This window comes from Muntiacus reevesi, chromosome 5 (genome assembly GCF_963930625.1).
Source record: "Muntiacus reevesi chromosome 5, mMunRee1.1, whole genome shotgun sequence".
Taxonomy (NCBI): domain Eukaryota; kingdom Metazoa; phylum Chordata; class Mammalia; order Artiodactyla; family Cervidae; genus Muntiacus; species Muntiacus reevesi.
In genome coordinates this window covers 52,644,998-52,662,976 of record NC_089253.1, presented here as the reverse complement: position 1 = coordinate 52,662,976, position 17,979 = coordinate 52,644,998, and positions in this window count along the sequence as shown.

Here is a 17,979-nt window from a genome sequence, read left to right as displayed (position 1 = left end):
GGTACTAAAAGGGAAGACAGAAGACAACAAAAAGCAAAATAGGACCATAATGGTCAGTGCCCACTGCAAAATGAAAATGCCTTGTCCCTTGTCCAAAATCATGACAAGTTCCAAGACGGCAATGCTGGACCATTAAAACAAGCATGGGGTCCTTCTGAGTGCAGGTACCATGTGCCTAGGAAGTCATGACTGAGTAAGCGCCTGTTTTCAGGGCTCTCCAGAATGACAGACCTTGGCCAGGCCCACCTGAGCTGCTAGGAGATAAAAGGTTCTGTCTTTGCAAAAGTCACGTGGAGATCCAACCCTAGGCCCAAACCACACATTCTGAGTCTTGTCCGGAGTCAGGGGCCAGGACCGAATGTTCACGTGGGGGTGGAGAGTAGGGTCCATGGCCCACAGCCTCGCTCCTGTCACGACCAGGGGACATGCTAGTGACCAGTCTCAAGATGGAACTGAGCTGAAACACTGTGGGCCGCTCCTCACCCCCCACCCCACGCCTGAGGCAGGCTGGCCTCAGTTCCCACCCCACAGGGGCAGGTATCATTGGCAGAGAGAGGCAAGCTGTGGGAGCTCTAACTCCAGGCCCAGGAGAGCCCACTAGCGCCTGCATAGGGGTGGGGCAGCAAGTCGCGGGTCCCTGCCCTCAGCATTCCTTCAGAGAGGGGACCCAGCCAACAAGACTGGGTGGCCAGGCTGTTCCTGGGCCCACCACAGCCCTGCTCTGAGGGGCAGCTGCAGGCTGCTAGTGAGCAATCGAGAGAATCCAGCCCAGGGCTCTGGGCGGCACATACCCATAACATGAAAGTGAAAGTCGCTCAGTCGCAGCCAACTCTGTGACCCCATAGACTGTAGAGTCCATGGAATTCTCCAGGCCAGAATACTGGAGTGGTTAGCCTTTCCCTTCTCCAGGGGATCTTCCCAACCCAGGGATCCAACCCAGGTCTCCTGCATTGCAGGAGGATTCTTTACCAGCTGAACCACAAGGTAAGTTCAAGAATAATGGAGTGGGTAGCCTTTCCCTTCTCCAGAGGATCTTCCTGATCCAGGAATCGAACCAGGGTCTCCTGCTTTGCAGGCGGATTCTTTACCAGCTGAGCCACAAGGGAAGTCTGCACATGCTCATGGAGCTTGGAAAAAAATACAAATCTTATTGCCAAACAAGCTTGACTGGGCCCCACTGGGTGCCCCACTGCCCCCTCCACAGCCAGGGGCAGGTCTTGCTGCCGGGCGCCAGCAGGCGACCACGATGTGGTCCTGTTCCCAGGAGCGCAGTCCAGGGGCAGCCATGCTGGCCGCGACACCCAAGACCCACTGCCATGCACAGCAGACCCAGCTGCGACTGGACCCGTGTTAGGCCAGACCTATGGCATACACACCTGGAGGCTCCCCCAGAGGTGAAAGGGGAAGCAGGGACAGGCACGGCGAGAAGTTTAGTTCCATTAGAGGGCAGCAGTCTGCATCGCCGTGCCGGGACCAGTGCATGCCTCTGTGTGTGTGTGTGTGTGTGTGTGTGTGTTGGGTGGAGGGGGTGGGGAGCAAGATATTAGAAGATCAGACAGTGGATTTCCCTTGCTGAAGTACAGACAAAGTCTGTAGGCTTGGAGGGGAGCAAAAACCCACAAGAAGCAGTGTTGGCAGTGTGGGGACAGAAACGCTGCTGAGAGCCTTCCTCACACAGTGAAGCCCCAGAACAGCCCATGGAGGGAGGCCTTGGCCTAACTTTCAGAGGCTTCCCCACCTCCCCTCACATCCCACCTCATCCTTCTCTTGGAATCATTCCCTTCTCCGCTCATCCTCTGCTCCAGCAGGTCCAGCCAACCGCATGCCTCGCCTGGACCACTCTGCCCTCTCCTGGACCACACTGCGCTCGCCTGGAGCCCGCCGCCTGCCCACTGATCCTTTTCCTGGCCGCTCTGCATGGCAGCCATTGCAGCAGCATCCACAGGACAGTTCCTGGGATCTGCAACGCCGGCCTCCGCCAGCCAGGGCCTGCTCGTCAGGGCTCAGCTCTGGCCACAGCCTCTCTCACGGCTGCAAACGAAGGACCTTCTCTCAGTCCCCAGATATGCCTCTCACCTCCCTGCCACATCTGGCAGGGGGATCTCTGTTGGAAGCACTGGTTTCTCTCTGGCCCTTCACCAATCTAATTCCTCCTTAGCTACTAGTTATCAGCTAAATCATTATCTTCTTCAGTAAGGATTCCCTGATCCCAAGACCAAGTGAGAGGCCCCACCATGTACATCCTCGAGCCTCCCGTGAACACAGTGCCAGGACTTCAGCTCCACCAGGATGGAAGTGCAACAGGGCAGGCATTTTCATTGGTTTTATTCACTGTCTTCTCCCCCATGCCCAGAGCAATGCCTGACAAGTGGTTGGGGCTGGAGAAATAGTTTTGGAAGGAACAGCTCCTCCAGTATTTTATCATAGTTGTTTGTCCATTTGCCTAGACTGTAGTATCCCTGAAGGCAGGGCCTATTTTGATTAATCACTTTAACCCCAGCACTCAGCATGTAGACTGGTGCATAGTAGATAAAAAAATATTGTGAAATATAGTAGAATTCTACACAGGTATTTTTTTAAATGACAATTGAATGTTTTATGTAATGACCTGAAACAGATATCTGAGATGCACTGTTACATTAAAAAACAATGCAGAATCATGGGAATAATATGCTATACCTTCTATAACAGGAGACTCAAATTAGACTTTATGTTCATTTTTGCTTGTATATAAAGAAAACTCTAGAAGAATGCATGAGAAATGGATAAAAGTGATTACCTTTCAGAGAGGAACTGGGCAAACACAAGCCAGGAGAGACAGCAAGACTCTTCTTCATATAATTTTGCTATTCAAATTTTGAAATCTTTGAATGTATTGTATAATCAATAATTTAAAAGAAGGAAAATTAGTATTGGTGGAAAAAAAGAACAAAAAGGGGGAAAAGCAAAACCAAGATCTGCCTGCCTCCAATCAGTCACATCCTATGGCCTCGAACCCAAGGCTAACAAACGTAGAGAGTACACACTTAAGAAACCCTCCCAGCCCACATGCTCTGACTGAGATGCTGAGTCCTCTGGGTTGTGGTGAGAGCTCCTCAGGTTCTCTTGGGTCTCCTGTGTCCTGGAGGAGTGTCCTCTTTACTGGGATGTTAGCTACTGAGCGAGTGTTTCCAGTCTCAGAAACTCAGCTCTGGAGATAAACTGTCAAATCTCTGCACTGCTTTGTGAATTACCATGTAATGACTACACTTAGGAATTTCCCAAGGCTAATCTCAGGGCTTACCAGTTTGTCAACACCCTGGAACCCCCTTTCCTAACTGAAACATTGACCCCTAAGATGCTGCTCTAGCTTATAAGCTCAAAAGTAAACTGGTGCAATTACTTTTTGGCTATACTGAGTAAGGCACCACATACAGGCCCTCCAATCCTACAGGCACAACCCTTTCTGGTGCACCAGAGGATGCAATCAAGAATTTTCTCCCATGGCCAACATAATAAACAGTAAAAGTCAAAGCCTTCACACTAAATTCTGGAACAAGACAAGGTTGGTCACTTTCACCACTTCTATTGACTTAGTATTGGAAGTCCTAGCCACAGTTATCAGACAAGAAAAAGAAATAAAAGGTATCCAAGTCAGAAGGAGAAAGTAAAATTCTCATTATATGCAGATAACATGATACACTACATAAAAAACCTTAAAGACTTCACACCAAAACTATTAGAACTGACAAATGGGTCCAGCAGGGAGCAGGATATAAATTAATATATAGAAATCTGTGGCATTTCTTTATACTAACAATGAAATATAAAGTAAAAACAAAAATCCTGCTTAAATTTGCATAGAAAAAATAAAATTCCTAGGATTAAGTCTAACCAAGTGGTGAAAGACTTACACACTAAGAAATATAAAAATTAATAAAGGAAATCAAAGAAGATTCAAGGAAATGGGGCATGCATATCCTGTGCTTTTGGGTTGAAAGAATCAATATAGTTAAAATGGTCATACTAACCAAAGCAATCTACAGATTTGAAGTGCTCCCTATCAAAGTATCAATGGTATTTCCCCCAGAACTAGAACAAATAATCCTAAAATTTATATGGAACCACAAAAGATCTAGAGTTGCCAAAGAAATCCTGAGGAAAAAGAACAAAGCTAGAGGCATAACCCTCCCAGACTTCATACAATAGCTACAGTAATCAAAATAGCGTGGTATTGCACAAAAACAGACATACAGATCAATGGAGCAAAATAGAGAGCCTAGAAATAAACCCACACACCAGGGTCAACTAATTTTTGACAAAAGAGGCAAGACTATACAATGGAGAAAAGACAGTCTCTTTAATGAGTGGTATTGGGAAAACTGGACAGCCATATGTAAATCAATGAAGTTAGAACACTCCTTCACACCACACAAAAACAAAATGAAAAAACAACCTACAGGATGGGAGAAAATATTTGCATATGAAGCAGCCAACAAGGGCTTTATTTCCAAAATATAGAAATAGCCTCATACAACTCAACAACAACAGCAAAACAAACAATTAAAAAATGGGCAGAAGACCTAAATAGATATTTCTGCAGAAAAACAACATAGCAGATGGTCAACAGGCACATAAAATATCCTCAACATCACTACTTATTAAAGAAATACAAGTCAAAACTGCAGTGAGGGATCACCTCACTCCAGTCAGAATGGCCACCATCAAGAAGTCTACAAACCATACATGCCAAAGAGGGTGCAGAGAAAAGGGGACCCTCCTACGCTATTTGTAGGCATGTAAATTGGTGCAGTCATTATGGAGAACACTGTAGAGGATCCTTTAAAGTATAGAAATAAAGTTACCATTGTTGTAGTTGTTCAGTCACCCAATTGTGTCCCACTCTGTGCAACCCCATGGATTGCAACATGCCAGGCCTCCCTATCCCTCACCATCTCCCAGAGTTTGTCCAAGGTCATGTCCATTGCATTGGTGATGCCATCCAGCCATCTTATCCTCTAATGCCCTCTTCTTTCACCCTCAATCTTTCCCAGCATGGGGGACTTTTCCAATGCATCAGTTTTTCAAATCAATTGAACAAAATACTGGAGTTTCAACTTTAGCATCGGTTCTTCCAATGAGTATCAGGGTTGAGTTCCCTTAAGATTGACTGGTTTGATCTCCTTGCTGTTCTTGCCATCCAAGGGACTCAGGAGTTACCTAGGCATATGTCTGGAGAAAACCATAATTCAAAAAGATACATGCTCCCCAATGTTAATAACAACACTACTTAGAATAGACAAGACATGGAAGCAACCTTAGTGTCCATCAACAGATGAATGGATAAGGAGATATGGTAGATACATATATACATATATATACAATGGAAAATTCTCAGCCATTAAAAAAGAATGAAAGAAATGCCATTTGCAGCAATGTGGCTGGACCCAGAGGCTGTCACACCAAGTGAAGTAAGTCAGGTAGAGACAAATACTGTGTGATACCACTTGTGTGTGGCATCTAAAGTAATACAGAAGAACTTAATTACAAAACAGAAACAAACTCAGACATAGAAAGCAAACTTATGGTTACCAAGGAGAGAAGGGGAAGAATGGGGGTAAATTAGGAATACGGGATTAACAGATACACATCATCATATATAAAATGGGGCTTCCCTAGTGGCTCAGATGGTAAAGAATCTGCCTACAATGCAGGAGACCTGTGTTTGATCAGGAAGATCCCCTGATAAACAATAAGGATTTACTCTATAGCATAGGGAACAATATTCAGTATCTTGTAATAACCTATAATGCAAAAGAACCTAAAAAAGAATGTATATATGCTTAAATAACCAAATCATTTTGCTGTACACCTGAGCCTAACACAATATGGTGAATCAACTAAACTTCAATTTTATTTCAATTTTAAAAAGGAATTTTAAAAAAATTTTGCTTATTTCTTGTGGCACACAGGATCTTTGATGCTCGTTGTGGCATGCAGGATCTTTGTTTTTTGTTGCAGTATGTGGGGTGTTTAGTTGTGGCATCTGGGATCTTTAGTTGTGTCATTTGGGGTCTTTAGTTGGAGCCTGTGAACTCTTAGTTGCAGCATGTAGGATGTAGTTTCCTGACCAGGGATTGAACCCAGAACCCTTGCATTGGGAGCATGGAAACTTAGCCACTGGACAACCAGGGAAGTCTCCCCCAAAAGAATTTTTTGTTGTGCTGTTTGTAATAGCAAAAAAAAATTTCTTTTTTTTTTTTTTTTGAGAAACTGAAAATGATCTAGACATCTGCCAGGAAATCAGATAAATAAAATGTGCTATATTCAAACAGTGGCACTTCCCCAGCACTGGAAATAAATAAAGCCACATACATCAACTGGGTGAAACTCAGAAGCTCTGGAAGATAGCAAGCCATAGAAGACATATGGTAAACCATTTATGTAAAGTTTAAAACTTAACAGCTTATCTTCATACATATTTATCATAAATGCATGTGGCAAAACAACAGAAAGCAGTAAAAGGCAAGCAAGCAAGGGAAACCTGGACCCCAAATTCAGACTGTGTTCACCTTTGACAGGGTCAGGGTCAGGGGAGGCAGAGCTGCAATAGAGGCCAGACACTCAAGGTACCAGGGCCACGCTGGAAGACTTCTGTTTCTCCAGTTGGGCTGAGGCCACAGGCAGTCATGTTGTTATTACACTTTCTATCTTCGGTGTATGCTACATTTATTACATGTATTTTAACCACTTAGGGATTCAATTTTAAAAATTTTAGCCACAGTCTGAGCCTTGGCATCAGGCCCTCCTGGGTTTGAAGCCTGACTTTCTTTTCCATAGCTGTGTGAACTTGGGCCTGTCTCCCGACCTCTCAGAGCATCCATGGTCTCATCCGTACATAGGGATAATAATGTTTACCTCTAAGGGTTATGTATGTGCTGTGCCTGCTTGTAGTAGATGCTCAACATGCGCTCAGTCACTTCAGCCGTGTCTGACTCTTTGTGACCCTATGGACTGTAGCCTGCCAGGCTCCTCTGTCCATGTGATTCCCCAGGCAAAAATACTAGAGGGGGTTGCAATGACCTCCTCCAGGGGATCTTCCTGACCCAGGGATTGAACCCAAGTGCCCTTCATCTCCTGCATTGCAGGCAGATTCTTTACCCAATGAGCCACCTGGGAAGCCCATAATTACTAATAGTGTTCCCATAGTACGCTAAGCATTCTCCATCATTTCTGTTCATTTGATCCTTTCCTGTAATATTTTATTGGCATGTCACAAAATGAACATTAAATTATCACTTTAGTCCCTGAAATAATATATCTTAACATGTTTTTGTCTTTGGTGACCAGGGTGATGAGGGAGGAAAACTAGGAGAAAGAATGGTGATCCCTAGAACATGGGCTTTGTTGGGGTTTCTGCAGGAAAGGCAAGGCAGGGCTGAGTAAAAAGTTCAGGATTGGCTGGTTTAAGTAATTTCCACAGGCTTTGGGGCAAGTGACTCTTTACCTGGCCCTGGGTTGATCTAGGACAGGAGAAATAGTCACATGGTGTGTGAGAGTCGAAGGTGGCAGAGGCTTCAGTCTACACTTAAAGGTGTGCTCTAGGCAGGCTACCTGCACGAGAGACATAAGCAACTCTAGCTCTGAGGTTGGCCCTGTGATTAGTTGCTGCCAAACTGACACATACAGAATCTAAGAAAGCACAGTTAGAGAAGTAGAGAAGGACCACAGGTCAAAATGAAAGGAGTTTTCACAGCACGGCCCGTAACTAGGTTTACTGTTTTTTATGGCATTAGCCAAGAAAACAGGTATGAAATTTTGGGAGATCTCTAATATTATCTTGGTAGAGTTGTAAAGTGTATTAAAAGTGTGAGACCTGTAATAAATCTCAGTTTATGTCTCAGGGGAAGGTAGTAGGCCCAGCAATAAATAGTGGTTATTCTTGGGTCAGGAAGAGTTTCAGGAGGATTGGCTTAAATCTCTTTGTGAATAAAGGTTATCAGATTCTTTAACTTATCTTTGTTAAGGGTGCAATTACAAGAATGAATGAACTGAATGAATGAATGAGTGAGAGAACGAACAAAAGAAGTCATTCATCCTGTTCGAACCTCCTCATTTCCTTCCCTCACTGACTTCTGGGACTCAAGCTGCCTGGTTAGCATTGTGGTCACTTGTAAAAGCAAAATCCAATTCTCACACCTATCCACAGTATCTGGAAGCAGGCGGCTAGCATGTTTAGCCCCAGGAAGACTCTGCCTGCACCCTCCAAACTGGACCAGAGAGAGGACCTCGTGGGTGGAACTCCTTGCATCCTCCCTGCCACCATGCCCCGGCGCGGTCCTGAGTCCATGGTCGCTGTTGTGGGAAGACAGGTCTTTGATCAGCAGGGAGCTCCCCAGACATCTGTAGCCTTGGATCCATCACTTTTGAATTTCTGGGAGATTTCCTTGCCCTTAAAATCTCAGAAACATCTGTTCTATATGCAATAACAGCCCATGATTGGAGAAAATTAAGTGCATTTCAAAACTCTGAAAACGGGAGAAACTGGTGTCTATAGGACTTCTGAGAATCTCTGCCAGTCTCTGATTTGATTTTTTTCCTGTTTAAGGCTACATCTAGGGGAGAGAATTACCTGTGGAATCAGAGACAGGGCAATAGATTTGAAATCAGGTGATTTTAACGATGTTTTTGTGTGATATTGAGCTAGTATTATTTCTAGCCTCAGTTTTCTTTTCTGTACAATGAGGACAATAATTGTGTCCTGGCGATTTCCCTGGCAGTCCAGTGGTTAGATTCTGTGCTTCCATAGAATCTCCAACCTTCCAAAGGTCAGAGAACTAGGAGTCTGCATGCCATGAGGCACTGCCAAAAAATAGTTATTATTATTATTTCTTGCTCATTTCACAGGGTAAGATAGAAAAATGATAGAAAGATAAAATAAAATCATATATATGTTAGTCATTTGAAAACTATACAGCTCTGCATAACATGTTGTACGGAGAGAATGCTGAATTCAAAATATCTTGGTTGGTTGGTTGGTGGGTTGCTTATTTTTAACACAACACGTATTAATGCCACAGGTGTTAGTTTCTGCAAAAATCCCCTGGTCAATAAAGTGTTAGATAATCAAACATATATTGAGGCTTATTATGTACTAGGCACTGTTCTGAGCAGTTTATGAATGTTAACTCTTTTAGTCCTCACAACAGTCCTATGAACTAGGTGTTATATTGTCATCCCCATTAGACAGATGGGGAAACTGAGGCACAGTTCAGTTCAGTTCAGTCACTCAGTCATGTCCAATTCTTTGCGACCCCATGGACTGCAGCATGCCAGGCTTCCTGGAGCTTGCTCGAACTCAAGTCCATCGAGTCGGTGATGCCATCCAACCACCTCGTCCTCTGTCGTCCCCTTCTCCTCCTGCCTTCACTCTTTCCCAGCATCAGGGTCTTTTCCAAGGAGTCAGCTCTTCATGTCAGGTGGCCAAAGTTCTGAAGTTTTAGCTTCAGCCTCAGTCCTTCCAATGAATATTCAGGGTGATTTCCTTTAGGATTGACTTGTTTGATCTCCTTGCAGTCCAAGGGACTCTCAAGAGTCTTCTCCAACACCACAGTTCAAAAGCATCAATTCTTCGGTGCTCAGCTTTCTTTATAGTCCAACTCTCACATCCACACATGACTACTGGAAAAACCACAGCTTTGACTAGGTGGACCTTTGACGGCAAAGTGATGTCTCTGCTTTTTATATGCTGTCTAGTGTGGTCATAAGCTTTTCTTTCAGGAAGCAAACGTCTTTTAATTTCTTGGTTGCAGTCACCATCTGCAGTGATTTTGGAGACCAAAAAAGTAAAGTCTGCTACTGTTTCTGTTGTTTCCCCATCTATTTGCCATGAAGTGATGGGACCAGATGCCATGATCTTAGTTTTGGTAATGTTGCATTTTAAACCACATTTTTAACTCTCCTCTTTCACTTTCATCAGAGGCTCTTTAGTTCACTTTCTGCCATAAGGGTGGTGTCATCTGCATATCTGAGGTTATTGATATTTCTCCCAGCAATCTTGATTCTAGCTTGTGCATCACCCAGCCTGGCATTTCACATGATGTACTCTGCATATAAGCTAAATAAGCAGGGTGACAATATACAGCCTTGACATACTCCTTTCTCAATTTGGAACCAGTCCCTTGTTCCATGTCCAGTTCTAACTGTTGCTTCTTGAACTGCACACAGATTTCTCAGGAGGCAGGTAAGTTGGTCTGGTATTCCCATCTCTTAAAGAATTTTCTACAGTTTGTTGTGATCCACATGGTCAAAGGCTTTGGCGTAATCAAGAAAGCCAGAGTAGATGTTTTGCAATCATTCTCTTGCTTTTTAAATGATTCAACAGATGTTGGAAATTTGATCTCTGGTTTCTCTGCCTTTTCAAAATCCAGCTTAAACATCATCTGGAAGTTCACGGTTCATGTATTGCTGAAGCCTGGCTTGCAGAATTTTGAGCATTACTTTGCTAGTGTGTGAGATGAATGCAATTGTGTGGTAGTTTGAACATTCTTCGGCATGCCTCTCTTTGGGATTGGAATGAAAACTGACCTTATCCAGTCTTATGGCCAATGCGAGCTTTCCAAATTTGCTGGCATATTGAATGCAGCACTTTCACAGTGTCATCTTTCAGGATTTGAAATAGCTTAACTGGAATTCCATCACCTCCACTAGCTTTGTTTGTAGTGATACTTCCTAAAGCCCACTTGACTCTGCATTCCAGGATGTCTGGCTCTAGGTGAATGATCACATCATCGTGGTTATCTGGGTCGTAAAGATATTTTTTGTACAGTTCTTCTGTGTATTCTTGCCACCTCGTCTTAATATCTTCTGCCTCTGTTAGGTCCATACCATTTCTGTCCTTTATTGAGCCCATCTTTGCATGAAATGTTCCCTTTGTATCTCTAATTTTCTTGAAGAGATCTCTAGTCTTTTCCATTCTGCTGTTTTTCTCTACTTCTTTGCACTGATCATTGAGGAAGGCTTTCATATCTCTCCTTACTATTCTTTGGAATTCTGCATTCAGATGGGAATATCTTTCCTTTTCACCTTTGCCTTTAGCTTCTGCTCTTTTCACAGCTATTTGTAAGGCCTCCTCAGATAACAATTCTGCCTTTTTGCATTTCTTTTCCTTGGGGATGGTCTCGATCACTGCCTCCTGTACAAAGTCATGACCTCCATCCATACTTCTTAAGGCACTCTATCAAACCTAATCCCTGATTCTATTTGTCACTTCCACTGTATAATCATAAAGGATTTGATTTAGGTCATACCTGAGTGGTCTAGTGGTTTTCCCTACTTTCTTCAATTTAAGTCTGAATTTGGCAATAAGGAGTTCATGATCTGAGCCACAGTCAGCTCCCAGTCTTGCTTTTGCTGACAGTATAGAGCTTCTCCATCTTTGGCTGCAAAGAATATAATCAATCTGTTTTCGGTGTTGACTGTCTGGTGATGTCCATGTGTAGAGAGGTTTCTCGTGTTGCTGGAAAATGCACTATGGATTGCACTATGAATGCACTATGACCAGTGCATTCTCTTGGCAAAACTGCTAGCCTTTGCCCTGCTTCATTTTGTATTCCAAGGCCAAACTTGCCTGTTACTCCAGGTATCTCTTCCTACTTTTGCATTCCAGTCTCCTGTGATGAAAAGGACATTTTTTCTTGGGGGGGGGGGGGGGGAATGGTTAGTTGTAGAGGGTTTTGTAGGTCTTCATAGAACCGTTCAAACTCATCTTCTTCAGCAATACTAGTTGGGGCATAGACATGGATTACTGTGATATTGAATGGCTTGTCTTGGAAATGAACAGAGATCATTCTTTCATTTTTGAGACTGCACCCAAGTACTGCAGTTTGGACTCTTTCGTTGACTATGAGGGCTACTCCATTTCTTCTATGGGATTCTTGCCCACAGTAGTAGATATAATGGTCATCTGAATTAAATTTGCCCATTCTAGTCCATTTTAGTTCACTGATTCCCAAAATGTTGATATTCTCTCTTGCCATCTCCTGTTTGACCACTTCTAATTTACCTTGATTCATGGACATAACATTCCAGGTTCTTATGCAATGTTATTCTTTACAGCATCAAACTTGACTTCCATCACCAGTCATAGCCACAACTGGGTGCTGTTTTTACTTTGGCTCTGTCTCGTCATTCTTTCTGGAGTTATTTCTCTACTGATCTGCAGTAACATACTGGGCACCTACCAACCTGGGGAGTTCATCTTTCAGTGTCCTATCTTTTTGCCTTTTCATACTGTTCACGGGGTTCTCAAGGCAAGAATACTGAAGTGGTTTGCCATTCCCTTCTCCAGTGGACCACGTTTTGTCAGAACTCTCCACCATGACCTGTCCATCTTGGGTGGCCCTACAGGGCATGGTTCATAGTTCTTTGAGTTAAACAAGGCTGTGGTCTGTGTGATCATGTTGGTTAGTTTTCTGTGATTGTGATTTTCAGCTGAGGCACAGAGAGGTTAAATCACTTGTCTATCTTGTTCACCAGTATGTGACAAAGCTGAAACCCAAACCCAGGCTGTCAAGCTCTAGAAGCTGAGTTGTTAGTCAGCTATTCTGCCCCCTCCTTGAGAGATTTGAAACCTACACCTGCCTTTCACTAATTCTGTCTTCTAACTTCCATTCATTGGTCCCACTTATATTTACTGAGAGACTACTATGTGTTGGGCACTGTTCTAGGGATGGAGCAGTGAACAAAACATACTGTTATGGAGCTTGTATTCTAGCATGAAAAACGGACCATAGACAGACAATCATATAAGTTGTCCAGAAGAGTAACTGCAATGGATGAAGAACAGGGTGGGTGTCTGAGTCTGTTCAGGCTACAGGAACAAAACACAGACTAGGCAGCTAATAAACATCATAAATTATGTCTCACGGGTCTAGAGGCTGAAAGCCCAAGTACAGTCAGGTTCTGCTAAGAGCCCTCATCTGGGTTTCAGATGGCCAGATTCTTACTGTGTCCTCACAGGGTAGAAGGGACATCTTGTTCTCCAGAGTCTCTTTGATAAGGGCACTAATCCCATTCATGAGGGTTCCACCCTCGTGACCCAACCACTTCCCAAAGACTCCACCTCCTAACACCACGAGTTTGGGGTATTAGGGAGGAATATGTATGAATAAGTGAGGAGTACAAATAGCATTGTATGAATTTGGGTGGAATACAAATAGTAGCGCAAGGGAATATAATGTGTCTATGGGTCATGTGGCATAAGTCCTCTTGGAGGAGGTCGCCGTTAGCTCCACCATAAAGCTACCGAGCAGACGACCCACAAACTGCAGAACAATTATACCAAAGAAATTCTCAGACTGTTAAGAAAGTTCTAGGACCCACAAAAGATTTCCCAACCTGGGGATCCAGTAAAGGGACTGAGACTCCCCGGGGAATTTGACTTTGGAGGCCAGTGGTGTTTGATTACAGAACTTCCACAGGACTGGGAAAACAGATGCTTGGAGGGCACAAACAAAACCCTGTGTGCACCAGGAGCCAGGAAAAAGGAGTGGTGTCCCCACAAAGACTGAGCCAGACTTGCCTGTGAGTGTCCAAGAGTCTCCAGCAGAGGTGTGAGTCTTCAGTGGCCTGCTGTAGGGCCAGACACTGGAAACAACAGTGGGGGTTTAGGTCCTTTTGAAGAAGATCACCATTATTGTCATTATTCCTACCATAGTTTGGCCTCGGGCCAAACAACAGGGAAGGAACCCAGCCCCTTTAATCAACAGAAAATTTGATTAAAGATTTACCCTGCCCATCAGAACAAGACCCAGATTCCCCCACAGTCAGTCTCTCCCATCAGGAAGCTTCCAAAAGCCTCTTATCAGAGGGCAGACAGAATGAAAACCACAATCACAGAAAACTAGCCAAACTGACCACAAGGATCACAGCCTTGTCTAACTCAATGAAACTCTGAGCCATGCCCTGTATGGCCACCCAAGATGAACGGGTCATGGTAGAGAGTTCTGACAAAACGTGTTCCACTGGAGAAGGGAATGGCAAACCACTTCAGCATTTTTTCCTTGAGAACTCCATGAATAGTATGAAAAGGCAAAAAGATATGACACTGAAAGATGAACTCCCCAGGTTGGAAGGTGCCCAGTATTCTACTGGAGAAGAGTGGAGAAATAACTCCAGAAAGAAAGAAAAGACAGAGCCAAAGTTAAAATAGCACCCAATTGTGGATGTGACTGGTGATGGAATTAAAGTCCGATGCTGTAAAGAAGAATAGTGCATAACAACATGGTGTTATAGCCACGCGTTCCGGGAAACAAACTCACTCAGAAGGACAATGCAGATAGTGGAGTGCAGTTTGTTACACCGGCAGGCCTGAGCCAGAGTCTCCTCTCAGCCAAGGACCCTAACCAGTTTTTGTGAAAACATTATATACCCTAAATGTATGTGCCCAAACCCGCCTCCCCAAGTTCCCTGAAACTAATCTGGACAAGGTAAAAGAGAGATAGGATCAAAGCTAACCCATGATTCATGTGTCACAAGACTAGATAAACAGTGGATATTTATCAATAGGCCTGTGGTCATATCCCAATAAACATAATGGAATTTACCACTTTGTTCTGTTACAGAGATAATTAGCGTATTCTTTTAGACAACGGAGAGTCCAAGTACAAGTCCTGAAGCTCATTTTTCCGGGGGGGGGGGGGGTCTCATTTCCCATTGGTATGCCATTTCTATAGACACTGGGCACAAAGTTCAGAGTTCATTGGGAGGGTAACCATGCGTGTAGCCTAATGTTCTCACCCTGGCCTAAGACAGAGTCCAACTCTGTCCGTTTCCTCCTTCATTCCCCACTCTTGATGCTCTTAACTCATATTACGAGCATCATTCATAGGGATATATTGCACCCTGGCTCTTCGACCACCAATTTGGGAGAACATCACAGACCTTTGGGTTACAAAGTTCCTAATACATTGTAAAATGCAGGGTCCACAAGGCAGAACTATCAAGGAAACTATAACCACGGTAAATACAATTTTCCGTCAATCACCACCCTTCACCCAAGATAGGACCGAAGTCCAGAAAGGAATGTTTTCATTTGACGTTGCTTTTACCTGGTTTTTCATGTCATCTAAAGCAGTCGATACATTGCCAGATAAGTCAGGAATGCATACACAACATTCAACCTTAATTATAGCACAGGTCCCTCCTTGAGCAGCTGTGAATATGTCCAAAGCCATTCTATTATAAGTTACCACTTTTCTCATTTGGATTTGCTCTTCATTTAAGGCTTGGATGGCTTTCATTCTATCTAGGAGAGCCTATTTTGTTAAATTAGTCAAGGCCTCTACTTTAATCATAATATCTGTTGTCTCTATAGAGGGTATGAATAAGGCAACAATATACTCATACCATTGAAACACAGATCTTGTCCACCTAGCACGTAAATAAGGTAGATTTACCAGGGCTTGTTGTAGGTTAGGCTTTTGTTACACTGGCATTTATATCAAATGTAACCCTATGATCCAAGTCTATTGACTGTAGGTCTGGCTTACACCCAGAGAGCAGGGAGAGTTTATGATAGTGTCCCAGAAAAGAGCAGAGTGGTTTAAAATCTCCTTGGCAGAGTGGTGAAAGCCCCCAGGGAAGTCCATCCATCACAGAGAGAGGCATAGCCCCACATACCCAACAGTTGGAGGTATTGTGGAAGTTGGCATAGGAATATGCACGTTGATGAGGCCAAGCAGCAGGAGTTGATTGTGTGGCTTCATCCTCAAGGGGCTCATCCAGGATCTTCTTTTCCTTCTTCTTAAGGATGGTCTTAGTCTCTCAAGGGTCAGCGGGGTCCCTCTGTGCAGTCCACTCAGCGTTTTCTGGATCTGCATGGTATGCTCTCTTCACCCTCATATGATGGATCCAAGGGGCAATACCTGCAACTTTAAGTGCAGTAGGGGTAGTTAGAATAACAGTATAAGGGCCCTTCCACCGAGGGGCTAGTAAATCAAGTTTCCAATCTTTGACCCATACTTGGTCACATGAATCTGTTCCCCAAGGGGGAACGGCACCCTTTCTTGTACAAACTTAGTTACCTGATTTATTACCTTACTCAGTTCCATCTGCTGTGAAATCCTATTCCCCCTTGAAGTGAAGTGAAGTGAAGTCGCTCAGTCGTGTCCGACTCTTTGCGACCCTGTGGACTGTAGCCTACCAGGCTCCTCCGTCCATGGGACTCTCCAGGCAAGAATACTGGAGTGGGTTACCATTTCATCCCCCTTTACCTGAGGCAAATTTGGTGACATCTGTTTTATTATGGGAGGGGGCCTCCCATACACAATTTCATATGGAGAATAGCCTTGGGACTGTGGGGTCATCCTGAGTCTGAGCAGAGCCGTCGGAAGCAAGTCCACCCAGGAGCAGTCAGTCTCTATGATCCACTTGGAGAGTCTCTTTAAGTGTCTGGTTGGTTCATTCAACCATCTCAGAACTCTGGGCCTATATGCAGTGTGCAGTTTCCATTTGATGTTTAAAGTTTTGCTTACTTGTTTACTAAATCAGCTACAAAAGCTGGGCCATTGTCTGATTCAATGCTGGTAGGAAATTCATATCTGGGAACTATTTCCCTGAGCAGGCACCAGGCTACTTCTGATGCTCTTTCAGTCCAAGTAGGAAAAGCTTCTACCCATCCCAAAGACATACATACCATGACCAGAAGGTAACGGTAGTGTTGGTGAGGTTTCATTTCAGTGAAGTCCACTCCCAGGTATTCAAGTGGCAGTGTGCCTTTCAAAAACCCAGAGGTTTTTGTCTGAATACCCTAGAGGCAGCATTAACCTGTGAGCAGACAGCATGGCGTAGGTGGGTTGCTTGGTGTGTTTGGCTTACCAGAGTGTGTGCCAGCTCCTCCGGTACCAATAATTTGTCACTTGGCAATTCCCACCATCCCTTTTTAGTCTTGATGGCCCCTTCCATTTTGGCTAACCTGATAGCCATTGTCCTTGTTTTATCAGGCTAGTGGCATCAGTATATAGGACCCAATTAGGGTCTGAAAACTCATGTCGTTCTTTAAAACAAACCCCAGATACTTTGCCTCCTCCTTGCAGATCTGTGCCTTCTTCTTCGACACCTGGTAACCTGCTTCCATCAGCAGCTGGAGCAGTGTTTTTGTCCCTTCCCAACATTTTTCCTTGGTCTTGGCAGCCAGCAGCAGGTCATCCCTATATTGTAGGAGCCAACATCCACACTCTTCCGGATGGAATGAGTCCAGGTCAGAAGCCAAGGCTTCCCCAAAGATGGCTGGGGAATTCTTAAACCCTTGTGGGGGAGTCCAGATGAGCTGTTGTTTGGTGCCCAGCCTGGATCTTCCCATTCAAAGGCAAAGATGGGCTGTGACGCTGGGGCGAGGCGTATGCAGAAGGCTGCATCCTTGAGATCTAGGCAAGTAGAAACTTTAGTCCTCGGTGGGAGGAGGCTAAGTAAGGTATAGGGGTTTGGAACAGTGAGGTATAAAGTCACAGTAGCCTGGTTGACTAGCCTGAGATCTTGTCCAGGCCTATAGTCCTGTCCTCCTTCCTTTTTCACTGGCAGGATTGGCGTATTCCAAGCTGACTGGCAATCTACTAGAATGCCCACTTGTTTCAATCTATTGATGTGGGGCAGTATGCCAGCCCGGGCCTCTATCGGTAGCGGGTACTGGTGCTTTCTAACTGGGATGGTGCCTGGTTTGAGTTCTACTATCACTGGGGCTGATGTTTAGCCAGCCTGGGAGGAGGGAGGTTATCTTCTGCCCAGACCTCAGGGAATAATTGAGTTAGCTCTCTCTCATGCTCTTCCGGCCCACCCGGTTCTTCCTTAGGAGGCTCACGCAACCTCCACTCATCTTGGGGGGTATTGAGAGAAAGAGCAAATAAGTCATAGTGCCCATCTGGAAGGTGGGCCTCTCCTCAGGGGAGAAAGTTACTTGTGCTCCTAGTTTGGAGAGCAAGTCTCTTCCCAACAGGGGTACTG